The sequence below is a fragment of the Ranitomeya imitator genome, chromosome 2 (assembly GCF_032444005.1).
Source record: "Ranitomeya imitator isolate aRanImi1 chromosome 2, aRanImi1.pri, whole genome shotgun sequence".
Classification (NCBI taxonomy): Eukaryota; Metazoa; Chordata; class Amphibia; order Anura; family Dendrobatidae; genus Ranitomeya; species Ranitomeya imitator.
Genome location: NC_091283.1, coordinates 720,943,250 through 720,955,680, shown reverse-complemented (window position 1 = coordinate 720,955,680; position 12,431 = coordinate 720,943,250).

Below are 12,431 nucleotides of genomic sequence, written 5' to 3'. Positions count from 1 at the left end.
TTAAAAGGGAACCTGGCCCCACCCCCCCAGGTGTTTCTATGTATAACAGCCACCTAGTACAGCAGTACTGCTGCATTTGTACAAGGTGGCTGACTTTTTCTCCTTGCCCACGTGGAACTCAACACGTACAAAATGTGTCTCATTGAGACCATTCCACTGTCCCTGAGGTGTGACTTTCCTTTGTAATGATACGCAGCACCCCCCTTGGTAGCGTTTCCCGTCTTTTGTCATCATGGTTAGCTGGCTGCGCCTGTGCATCCGCCCTGCTAGAAACAACGCCCCTCGTTGTCATATTTATTTTGTCAGCGAGGGTGTGGTTTATGGGCACGAGCAGTGCATATGTTCGCCTGTCTTAACTCATCTCCTTCCGCCTTCTTCAGACTGTGCGGCCTCCTGGCCGTGGTAGGCGATAAGGGATCAGCTGAGGCCGCCCAGTCTGGAGCAGGTGTAAGGACATGTGTAAGCGGCAAACCTATTTACTGCACAAGGCCACGAATCCCAGCCACGCAGTGTGATTTTTTGAAAACACACTGTGGGTCTGGGATTCATGTCCATCGCTAACCGCAACGGCCGACATGAAATGAGGTCAGAAGACAGGAAGCGCTCACAGCGCATGGCCAAGGGATCACAATAGCGCAGACTCCTGTACAGCAAATAACAACGCTCAGGAATCTGCGCCCAGTACCTAGGTGCAAATTTTGACACCTGTGCTGCGTCTCGTTAAAAAGACAAGTCACGCCTCCACAAGTGTTTGACAGTATAATGGGCTAAATAGTGTACGTGTTTTAGTCAGCGTGTGCAAGGAGCAAAACAAATAGAGCAACCTTTTACTTGTGCAGCATTAATGCTGCACAAGGTGTGGCTCTTGTACCTTGCAACACCTGAGGGGGGGGTTAAAGGTAACCTTTGAAATTGGTTCAACTAGGCTTCGACCTACACTCTGCTCCTCTACTCCTCCTGCTGACCCTGGGCTCAAACACCGCTAGTTTTTGCCCGGAAATGCTAGCTGCACAGAGAAAAACACAACAGCCAATGTGTTAGTGGGGTTCAGCACCGCCTGCTGTTCCCCCGCTGTGTAGCCGGCATCGTGTCCAGCACAAGCCACGCTGGCACAACCGACCAAAAGCTGCCACCAGTGCAGGCTTCGGCCTACACTTTGCTCCTCTCCTCCTCCTCCTGCTGACCCTGGGCTCTAACACCGCTAGTTTTTGCCCGGACATGCAATCTGCACAGAGAAAAACACCAGTCAATGTGTCAGTGGGGTTCAGCAACGCCAGCTGTTCCCCTGCTGTGTAGCTTGCAACGTGACCTGCAAACGCCACGCAGGCACATGAACTGAAATTGAAGGGAGCCTGCCCCCCACCCACAGGTGTTTCTATGTATATCAGCCACCTTGTACAGCAGTACTGCTGCATTTGTACAAGGTGGCTGACTTTTTCTCCTTGCCCACGTGGAACTCAACACGTACAAAATGTGTCTCATTAGAGACCATTACAATGTCCCTGAGGTGTGACTTTCCTTTGTAATGACACGCAGCACCACCCTTGTTAGCGCTGCCCGTCTTTTGACATCATTGGTTAGCTGGCTGCGCCTGTGCATCTCCCCTGCTCGAAACAACGGCCCTCGGTGTCTTATTTTTTTGGACAGCGAGGGTGTGATTGATGGGCATGTGCAGTGCATATGTTTGCCTGTGTTCACTCATCTCCTTCCGCCTTCTTCAGACTGGGTGTCCTCATGGCCGCGGCAGGCGATAAGGGATCAGATGAGGCCGCCCAGTCTGAAGCAGGTGTAAGGACATGTGTGAGCGGCAAACATATTTAGTGCACCAGGGCACGAATCCCAGCACCGCAGTGTGATTTTTTAAAAACACACTGTGGGTCTGGGATTCATGTCCATCGCTAACCGCAACGGCCGACATGAAATGAGGTCAGAAGACAGGAAGCGCTCACAGCGCATGGCCAAGGGATCACAATAGCGCAGACTCCTGTACAGCAAATAACAACGCTCAGGAATCTGCGCCCAGTACCTAGGTGCAAATTTTGACACCTGTGCTGCGTCTCGTTAAAAAGACAAGTCACGCCTCCACAACTGTTTGACAGTATAATGGGCTAAATAGTGTACGTGTTTTAGTCAGCGTGTGCAAGGAGCAAAACAAATAGAGCAACCTTTTACTTGTGCAGCATTAATGCTGCACAAGGTGTGGCTCTTGTACCTTGCAACACCTGAGGGGGGGGTTAAAGGTAACCTTTGAAATTGGTTCAACTAGGCTTCGGCCTACACTCTGCTCCTCTACTCCTCCTGCTGACCCTGGGCTCAAACACCGCTAGTTTTGGCCCGGAAATGCTAGCTGCACAGAGAAAAACACCAGCCAATGTGTTAGTGGGGTTCAGCACCGCCAGCTGTTCCCCTGCTGTGTAGTCGGCAACGTGTCCAGCACAAGCCACGCTGGCACAACAGAACAAAAGCTGCCACCAGTGCAGGCTTCGGCCTACACTTTGCTCCTCTCCTCCTCCTGCTGACCCTGGGCTCAAACAACGCCAGTTTCTGCCCGGACATGCTAGCTGCACAGAGAAAACCACCAGCCAATGTGTTAGTGGGGTTCAGCACCGCCAGCTGTTCCCCCGCTGTGTAGCCGGCATCGTGTCCAGCACAAGCCACGCTGGCACAACCGACCAAAAGCTGCCACCAGTGCAGGCTTCGGCCTACACTTTGCTCCTCTCCTCCTCCTCCTGCTGACCCTGGGCTCTAACACCGCTAGTTTTTGCCCGGACATGCAATCTGCACAGAGAAAAACACCAGTCAATGTGTCAGTGGGGTTCAGCAACGCCAGCTGTTCCCCTGCTGTGTAGCTTGCAACGTGACCTGCAAACGCCACGCAGGCACATGAACTGAAATTGAAGGGAGCCTGCCCCCCACCCCCCCAGGTGTTTCTATGTATAACAGCCACCTTGTACAGCAGTACTGCTGCATTTGTACAAGGTGGCTGACTTTTTCTCCTTGCACACGTGGAACTCAACAAGTACAAAATGTGTCTCATTACAGACCATTACAATGTCCCTGAGGTGTGACTTTCCTTTTTAATGACACGCAGCACCCCCATTGTTAGCGCTGCCCGTCTCCTGACATCATTGGTTGGCTGGCTGTGCCTGTGCGTCCCCCCTGCCCGACACAACGCCCCCCGTTGTCTCATATATTTTGACTGCGAGGGTGTGATTGATGGGCACGAGCAGTGCATATGTTCCCCTGTTTTCACTCCCCTCCTTCCGCCTTCTTCTGACTGTGCGGCCTCATGGCCGCGGCATGCGATAAGGGATCAGCTGAGGCCGCCCAGTCTGAAGCAGGTGTAAGGACATGTGTGAGCGGCGAACATATTTACTGCACAAGGCCACGAATCCCAGCACCGCAGTGTGACTTTAGGAAAAGCCACTGTGGGTCTGGGATTTATGGCCATCGTTAACCGCACCGGCCAACATGAAATGAGGTCATGAGACGGCCTGCACTAACAGGGGATTGCCAAGGGATAACACAAGAGCGCAGTTTCCTGTACTGCAAATAACAACGGTAAGGAATCTGCGCACAGCACCTAGGTGTAAATTTGTACACCTGTGCTGCGTCTCCTTAAAAAGACTAGTAGTCACGCCTCCACTACTGTTTGACAGTATAATGGGCTAAATAGTGTACGTGTTTAATTCAGCGTGTGCAAGGAGCAAAATTAAATAGAGCAACCTTTGACTTGTGCATCAATAATGCTGTTCAAGGTGTGGCTCTTGTACCTTGCAACACCTGAGGGGGGGGTTAAAGGTAACCTTTGAAATTGGTTCAACTAGGCTTTGGCCAACACTCTGCTCCTCTACTCCTCCTGCTGACCCTGGGCTCAAACACCGCTAGTTTTTGCCCGGAAATGCTAGCTGCACAGAGAAAAACACCAGCCAATGTGTTAGTGGGGTTCAGCACCGCCAGCTGTTCCCCTGCTGTGTAGTCGGCAACGTGTCCAGCACAAGCCACGCTGGCACAACAGAACAAAAGCTGCCACCAGTGCAGGCTTCGGCCTACACTTTGCTCCTCTCCTCCTCCTGCTGACCCTGGGCTCAAACACCGCTAGTTTTTGCCCGGAAATGCTAGCTGCACAGAGAAAAACACCAGCCAATGTGTTAGTGGGGTTCAGCACCGCCAGCTGTTCCCCTGCTGTGTAGCTTGCAACGTTTCCTGCAAACGCCACGCAGGAACATGAACTGAAATTGAAGGGAGCCTGCCCCCCACCCCCCCAGGTGTTTCTATGTATAACAGCCACCTTGTACAGCAGTACTGCTGCATTTGTACAAGGTGGCTGACTTTTTCTCCTTGCACACGTGGAACTCAACAAGTACAAAATGTGTCTCATTACAGACCATTACAATGTCCCTGAGGTGTGACTTTCCTTTTTAATGACACGCAGCACCCCCATTGTTAGCGCTGCCCGTCTCCTGACATCATTGGTTGGCTGGCTGTGCCTGTGCGTCCCCCCTGCCCGACACAACGCCCCCGTTGTCTCATATATTTTGACTGCGAGGGTGTGATTGATGGGCACGAGCAGTGCATATGTTCCCCTGTTTTCACTCCCCTCCTTCCGCCTTCTTCTGACTGTGCGGCCTCATGGCCGCGGCATGCGATAAGGGATCAGCTGAGGCCGCCCAGTCTGAAGCAGGTGTAAGGACATGTGTGAGCGGCGAACATATTTACTGCACAAGGCCACGAACCCCAGCACCGCAGTGTGACTTTAGGAAAAGCCACTGTGGGTCTGGGATTTATGGCCATCGTTAACCGCACCGGCCAACATGAAATGAGGTCATGAGACGGCCTGCACTAACAGGGTATTGCCAAGGGATAACACAAGAGCGCAGTTTCCTGTACTGCAAATAACAACGGTAAGGAATCTGCGCACAGCACCTAGGTGTAAATTTGTACACCTGTGCTGCGTCTCCTTAAAAAGACTAGTAGTCACGCCTCCACTACTGTTTGACAGTATAATGGGCTAAATAGTGTACGTGTTTAATTCAGCGTGTGCAAGGAGCAAAATTAAATAGAGCAACCTTTGACTTGTGCATCATTAATGCTGTTCAAGGTGTGGCTCTTGTACCTTGCAACACCTGAGGGGGGGTTAAAGGTAACCTTTGAAATTGGTTCAACTAGGCTTCGGCCTACACTCTGCTCCTCTACTCCTCCTGCTGACCCTGGGCTCAAACACCGCTAGTTTTTGCCCGGAAATGCTAGCTGCACAGAGAAAAACACCAGCCAATGTGTTAGTGGGGTTCAGCACCGCCAGCTGTTCCCCCGCTGTGTAGCCGGCATCGTGTCCAGCACAAGCCACGCTGGCACAACCGACCAAAAGCTGCCACCAGTGCAGGCTTCGGCCTACACTTTGCTCCTCTCCTCCTCCTCCTGCTGACCCTGGGCTCTAACACCGCTAGTTTTTGCCCGGACATGCAATCTGCACAGAGAAAAACACCAGTCAATGTGTCAGTGGGGTTCAGCAACGCCAGCTGTTCCCCTGCTGTGTAGCTTGCAACGTGACCTGCAAACGCCACGCAGGCACATGAACTGAAATTGAAGGGAGCCTGCCCCCCACCCACAGGTGTTTCTATGTATAACAGCCACCTTGTACAGCAGTACTGCTGCATTTGTACAAGGTGGCTGACTTTTTCTCCTTGCCCACGTGGAACTCAACACGTACAAAATGTGTCTCATTAGAGACCATTACAATGTCCCTGAGGTGTGACTTTCCTTTGTAATGACACGCAGCACCACCCTTGTTAGCGCTGCCCGTCTTTTGACATCATTGGTTAGCTGGCTGTGCCTGTGCATCTCCCCTGCTCGAAACAACGCCCCACGGTGTCTTATTTTTTTGGACAGCGAGGGTGTGATTGATGGGCATGTGCAGTGGATATGTTTGCCTGTGTTCACTCATCTCCTTCCGCCTTCTTCAGACTGGGTGTCCTCATGGCCGCGGCAGGCGATAAGGGATCAGATGAGGCCGCCCAGTCTGAAGCAGGTGTAAGGACATGTGTGAGCGGCAAACATATTTAGTGCACCAGGGCACGAATCCCAGCACCGCAGTGTGATTTTTTAAAAACACACTGTGGGTCTGGGATTCATGTCTATCGCTAACCGCAACGGCCAACATGAAATGAGGTCATAAGACAGGAAGCGCTCACAGCGCATGGCCAAAGGATCACAAGAGCGCAGACTCCTGTACAGCAACTAACAACGCTCAGGAAGCTGCGCCCATGCAAAAAGGTGTTGTTTTCGACACCTGTGCTGCTTTTCTTTAAAAAGACAAGTCACGCCTCCACTACTGATTAACAGTATAATGGGCTAAATAGTCTACGTGTTGCATTCAGCTTGTGCAAGTAGAAAAATTAATAGAGCAACCTTTTACTTGTGCAGCATTAATGCTGCAGAAGGAGTGGCTCTTGTACTTTGTAACACCTGAGGGGGGGTTAAAGGTAACCTTTGAAATTGGTTCAACAAGGCTTCGGCCTACACTCTGCTCCTCTCCTCCTCCTGCTGACCCTGGGCTCTAACAACGCTAGTTTTTGCCCGGAAATGCTAGCTGCACAGAGAAAAACACCAGCCAATGTGTTAGTGGGGTTCAGCACCGCCAGCTGTTCCCCCGCTGTGTAGCCGGCATCGTGTCCAGCACAAGCCACGCTGGCACAACCGACCAAAAGCTGCCACCAGTGCAGGCTTCGGCCTACACTTTGCTCCTCTCCTCCTCCTCCTGCTGACCTTGGGCTCAAACACCGCTAGTTTTTGCCCGGAAATGCTAGCTGCACAGAGAAAAACACCAGCCAATGTGTTAGTGGGGTTCAGCACCGCCAGCTGTTCCCCTGCTGTGCAGCTTGCAACGTGACCTGCAAACGCCACGCAGGCACATGAACTGAAATTGAAGGGAGCCTGGCCCCCACCCCCAGGTGTTTCTATGTATAACAGCCACCTTGTACAGCAGTACTGCTGCATTTGTACAAGGTGGCTGATGTTTTCTCCTTGCCCACGTGGAACTCAACACGTACAAAATGTGTCTCTTTGAGACCATTCCACTGTCCCTGAGGTGTGACTTTCCTTTCTAATGATACGCAGCACCCCCCTTGGTAGCGCTTCCCGTCTTCTGACATCATTGGTTGGCTACTTGCGCCTGTTCGTCCGCCCTGCCTGAATAAAATACTCCTCGTTGTCTTAATTATTTTGACTGCGAGGGTGTGATTGATGGGCACGAGCAGTGCATATCTTCGCCTGTCTTAACTCATCTCCTTCCGCCTTCTTCAGACTGTGCAGCCTCATGGCCGCGGCATGCGAGAAGGGATCAGCAGAGGCCGCCCAGTCTGAAGCAGGTGTAAGGACGTGTGTGAGCGGCCAAAATATTTACTGCTCAAGGCCACGAATCCCAGCACCGCAGTGTGGCTTTATGAAAAGACACTGTGGGTCTGGGATTTATGGCCATCGTTAACCGCACCGGCCAACATGAAATGATGTCATAAGATGGGCAGCGCTAACAGGGCATTGCCAAGGGATAACACAAGAGCGCAGACTCCTGTACAGCAAATAACAACGCTCAGGAAGCTGCGCCAAGCACCAAGGCGTTATTTTGGACACCTGTGCTGCGTCTCATCAAAAAACCAAGTCACGCATCCACTACAGTTTGACTGTAGAATGGGGTAAATTGTGTATGTCTTTCATTCAGCGTGTGCAAGTAGACAAATTAATAGAGCAACCTTTCACTTGTGCAGCATTAATACTGCACAAGGTGTGTCTCTTGTACTTTGTAACACCTGAGGGGGGGGTTAAAGGTTTCCTTTGAAATTGGTTCAACTAGGCTTCGGCCTACACTCTGCTCCTCTCCTCCTCCTCCTGCTTCAACACGGGCTCTAACATCGCTAGTTTTTGCCCGCAAGTGCTAGCTGCACAGATAAAAACACACGCCATTGTGTTAGTGGGGTTCAGCAACGCCAGCTGTTCCCCCAGTGTGTAGCCGGCAAAGTGTCCTGCAAACGCAACGCAGACACAAAGCTGCCTCCAGTGCAGGCTTCGGCCTACACTCATCTCCCCCTGCTTACCCTTTGCTCCAACACCGCTAGTTGGGGCTCTAGGAAGACAATCTGTAATAGGCAAGGCAACGCATCCGGGTTCCAGCACCGCCAGCTGGTTCTCGGCAGTGTTCTTGTCACAGGTACTCCCTCGTGCCAAGCCTGGTTTCAGCACCGTCAGCTGTTTCCGGGTTGTGTCAACTTCACTGAGACGCCTATGCTTGCCCCGTCGTGGGGCGGTCGAGTTAGCCAACTCCAGGGTGCCTCCAGTTTAGGAGCTTCCTATGTGGGCTGCGTGAACTGGTAGTCAAGGCTGGTTCTGTAGTGCCAGTAGGCCCAGCTCCCCCTGTAGGACTGTTGGGGTTCGGTAACTGCGGCTGCCTCGCGGCCTAGCTGTTCTCTCCTCTCCTGTGGGCCTTGGGGTCCACCACCTGGTTCCAGCACCGTCAGCTGGTTCCGGGCCGAGCCTTTGGCTTAGGTGCCTCCTCCTGGGTATCCGAGTTCCGCCAACGCCAGGCGGTCCTTGGTAGTGCTTTTAAGCGCGGGCACCTACAGCTTAGTAACCGGGTTCCAGCACCGTCAGCTGGTCCTCGGTCGTGCCATTGGCTCTTGCACACTGGGGCAACGCATCCGGGTTCCAGCACCGCCAGCTGGTTCTCGGCAGTGTTCTTGTCACAGGTACTCCCTCGTGCCAAGCCTGGTTTCAGCACCGTCAGCTGTTTCCGGGTTGTGTCAACTTCACTGAGACGCCTATGCTTGCCCCGTCGTGGGGCGGTCGAGTTAGCCAACTCCAGGGTGCCTCCAGTTTAGGAGCTTCCTATGTGGGCTGCGTGAACTGGTAGTCAAGGCTGGTTCTGTAGTGCCAGTAGGCCCAGCTCCCCCTGTAGGACTGTTGGGGTTCGGTAACTGCGGCTGCCTCGCGGCCTAGCTGTTCTCTCCTCTCCTGTGGGCCTTGGGGTCCACCACCTGGTTCCAGCACCGTCAGCTGGTTCCGGGCCGAGCCTTTGGCTTAGGTGCCTCCTCCTGGGTATCCGAGTTCCGCCAACGCCAGGCGGTCCTTGGTAGTGCTTTTAAGCGCGGGCACCTACAGCTTAGTAACCGGGTTCCAGCACCGTCAGCTGGTCCTCGGTCGTGCCATTGGCTCTTGCACACTGGGGCAACGCATCCGGGTTCCAGCACCGCCAGCTGGTTCTCGGCAGTGTTCTTGTCACAGGTACTCCCTCGTGCCAAGCCTGGTTTCAGCACCGTCAGCTGTTTCCGGGTTGTGTCAACTTCACTGAGACGCCTATGCTTGCCCCGTCGTGGGGCGGTCGAGTTAGCCAACTCCAGGGTGCCTCCAGTTTAGGAGCTTCCTATGTGGGCTGCGTGAACTGGTAGTCAAGGCTGGTTCTGTAGTGCCAGTAGGCCCAGCTCCCCCTGTAGGACTGTTGGGGTTCGGTAACTGCGGCTGCCTCGCGGCCTAGCTGTTCTCTCCTCTCCTGTGGGCCTTGGGGTCCACCACCTGGTTCCAGCACCGTCAGCTGGTTCCGGGCCGAGCCTTTGGCTTAGGTGCCTCCTCCTGGGTATCCGAGTTCCGCCAACGCCAGGCGGTCCTTGGTAGTGCTTTTAAGCGCGGGCACCTACAGCTTAGTAACCGGGTTCCAGCACCGTCAGCTGGTCCTCGGTCGTGCCATTGGCTCTTGCACACTGGGGCAACGCATCCGGGTTCCAGCACCGCCAGCTGGTTCTCGGCAGTGTTCTTGTCACAGGTACTCCCTCGTGCCAAGCCTGGTTTCAGCACCGTCAGCTGTTTCCGGGTTGTGTCAACTTCACTGAGACGCCTATGCTTGCCCCGTCGTGGGGCGGTCGAGTTAGCCAACTCCAGGGTGCCTCCAGTTTAGGAGCTTCCTATGTGGGCTGCGTGAACTGGTAGTCAAGGCTGGTTCTGTAGTGCCAGTAGGCCCAGCTCCCCCTGTAGGACTGTTGGGGTTCGGTAACTGCGGCTGCCTCGCGGCCTAGCTGTTCTCTCCTCTCCTGTGGGCCTTCGGGTCCACCACCTGGTTCCAGCACCGTCAGCTGGTTCCGGGCCGAGCCTTTGGCTTAGGTGCCTCCTCCTGGGTATCCGAGTTCCGCCAACGCCAGGCGGTCCTTGGTAGTGCTTTTAAGCGCGGGCACCTACAGCTTAGTAACCGGGTTCCAGCACCGTCAGCTGGTCCTCGGTCGTGCCATTGGCTCTTGCACACTGGGGCAACGCATCCGGGTTCCAGCACCGCCAGCTGGTTCTCGGCAGTGTTCTTGTCACAGGTACTCCCTCGTGCCAAGCCTGGTTTCAGCACCGTCAGCTGTTTCCGGGTTGTGTCAACTTCACTGAGACGCCTATGCTTGCCCCGTCGTGGGGCGGTCGAGTTAGCCAACTCCAGGGTGCCTCCAGTTTAGGAGCTTCCTATGTGGGCTGCGTGAACTGGTAGTCAAGGCTGGTTCTGTAGTGCCAGTAGGCCCAGCTCCCCCTGTAGGACTGTTGGGGTTCGGTAACTGCGGCTGCCTCGCGGCCTAGCTGTTCTCTCCTCTCCTGTGGGCCTTGGGGTCCACCACCTGGTTCCAGCACCGTCAGCTGGTTCCGGGCCGAGCCTTTGGCTTAGGTGCCTCCTCCTGGGTATCCGAGTTCCGCCAACGCCAGGCGGTCCTTGGTAGTGCTTTTAAGCGCGGGCACCTACAGCTTAGTAACCGGGTTCCAGCACCGTCAGCTGGTCCTCGGTCGTGCCATTGGCTCTTGCACACTGGGGCAACGCATCCGGGTTCCAGCACCGCCAGCTGGTTCTCGGCAGTGTTCTTGTCACAGGTACTCCCTCGTGCCAAGCCTGGTTTCAGCACCGTCAGCTGTTTCCGGGTTGTGTCAACTTCACTGAGACGCCTATGCTTGCCCCGTCGTGGGGCGGTCGAGTTAGCCAACTCCAGGGTGCCTCCAGTTTAGGAGCTTCCTATGTGGGCTGCGTGAACTGGTAGTCAAGGCTGGTTCTGTAGTGCCAGTAGGCCCAGCTCCCCCTGTAGGACTGTTGGGGTTCGGTAACTGCGGCTGCCTCGCGGCCTAGCTGTTCTCTCCTCTCCTGTGGGCCTTCGGGTCCACCACCTGGTTCCAGCACCGTCAGCTGGTTCCGGGCCGAGCCTTTGGCTTAGGTGCCTCCTCCTGGGTATCCGAGTTCCGCCAACGCCAGGCGGTCCTTGGTAGTGCTTTTAAGCGCGGGCACCTACAGCTTAGTAACCGGGTTCCAGCACCGTCAGCTGGTCCTCGGTCGTGCCATTGGCTCTTGCACACTGGGGCAACGCATCCGGGTTCCAGCACCGCCAGCTGGTTCTCGGCAGTGTTCTTGTCACAGGTACTCCCTCGTGCCAAGCCTGGTTTCAGCACCGTCAGCTGTTTCCGGGTTGTGTCAACTTCACTGAGACGCCTATGCTTGCCCCGTCGTGGGGCGGTCGAGTTAGCCAACTCCAGGGTGCCTCCAGTTTAGGAGCTTCCTATGTGGGCTGCGTGAACTGGTAGTCAAGGCTGGTTCTGTAGTGCCAGTAGGCCCAGCTCCCCCTGTAGGACTGTTGGGGTTCGGTAACTGCGGCTGCCTCGCGGCCTAGCTGTTCTCTCCTCTCCTGTGGGCCTTGGGGTCCACCACCTGGTTCCAGCACCGTCAGCTGGTTCCGGGCCGAGCCTTTGGCTTAGGTGCCTCCTCCTGGGTATCCGAGTTCCGCCAACGCCAGGCGGTCCTTGGTAGTGCTTTTAAGCGCGGGCACCTACAGCTTAGTAACCGGGTTCCAGCACCGTCAGCTGGTCCTCGGTCGTGCCATTGGCTCTTGCACACTGGGGCAACGCATCCGGGTTCCAGCACCGCCAGCTGGTTCTCGGCAGTGTTCTTGTCACAGGTACTCCCTCGTGCCAAGCCTGGTTTCAGCACCGTCAGCTGTTTCCGGGTTGTGTCAACTTCACTGAGACGCCTATGCTTGCCCCGTCGTGGGGCGGTCGAGTTAGCCAACTCCAGGGTGCCTCCAGTTTAGGAGCTTCCCATGTGGGCTGCGTGAACTGGTAGTCAAGGCTGGTTCTGTAGTGCCAGTAGGCCCAGCTCCCCCTGTAGGACTGTTGGGGTTCGGTAACTGCGGCTGCCTCGCGGCCTAGCTGTTCTCTCCTCTCCTGTGGGCCTTGGGGTCCACCACCTGGTTCCAGCACCGTCAGCTGGTTCCGGGCCGAGCCTTTGGCTTAGGTGCCTCCTCCTGGGTATCCGAGTTCCGCCAACGCCAGGCGGTCCTTGGTAGTGCTTTTAAGCGCGGGCACCTACAGCTTAGTAACCGGGTTCCAGCACCGTCAGCTGGTCCTCGGTCGTGCCATTGGCTCTTGCACACTGGGACAAC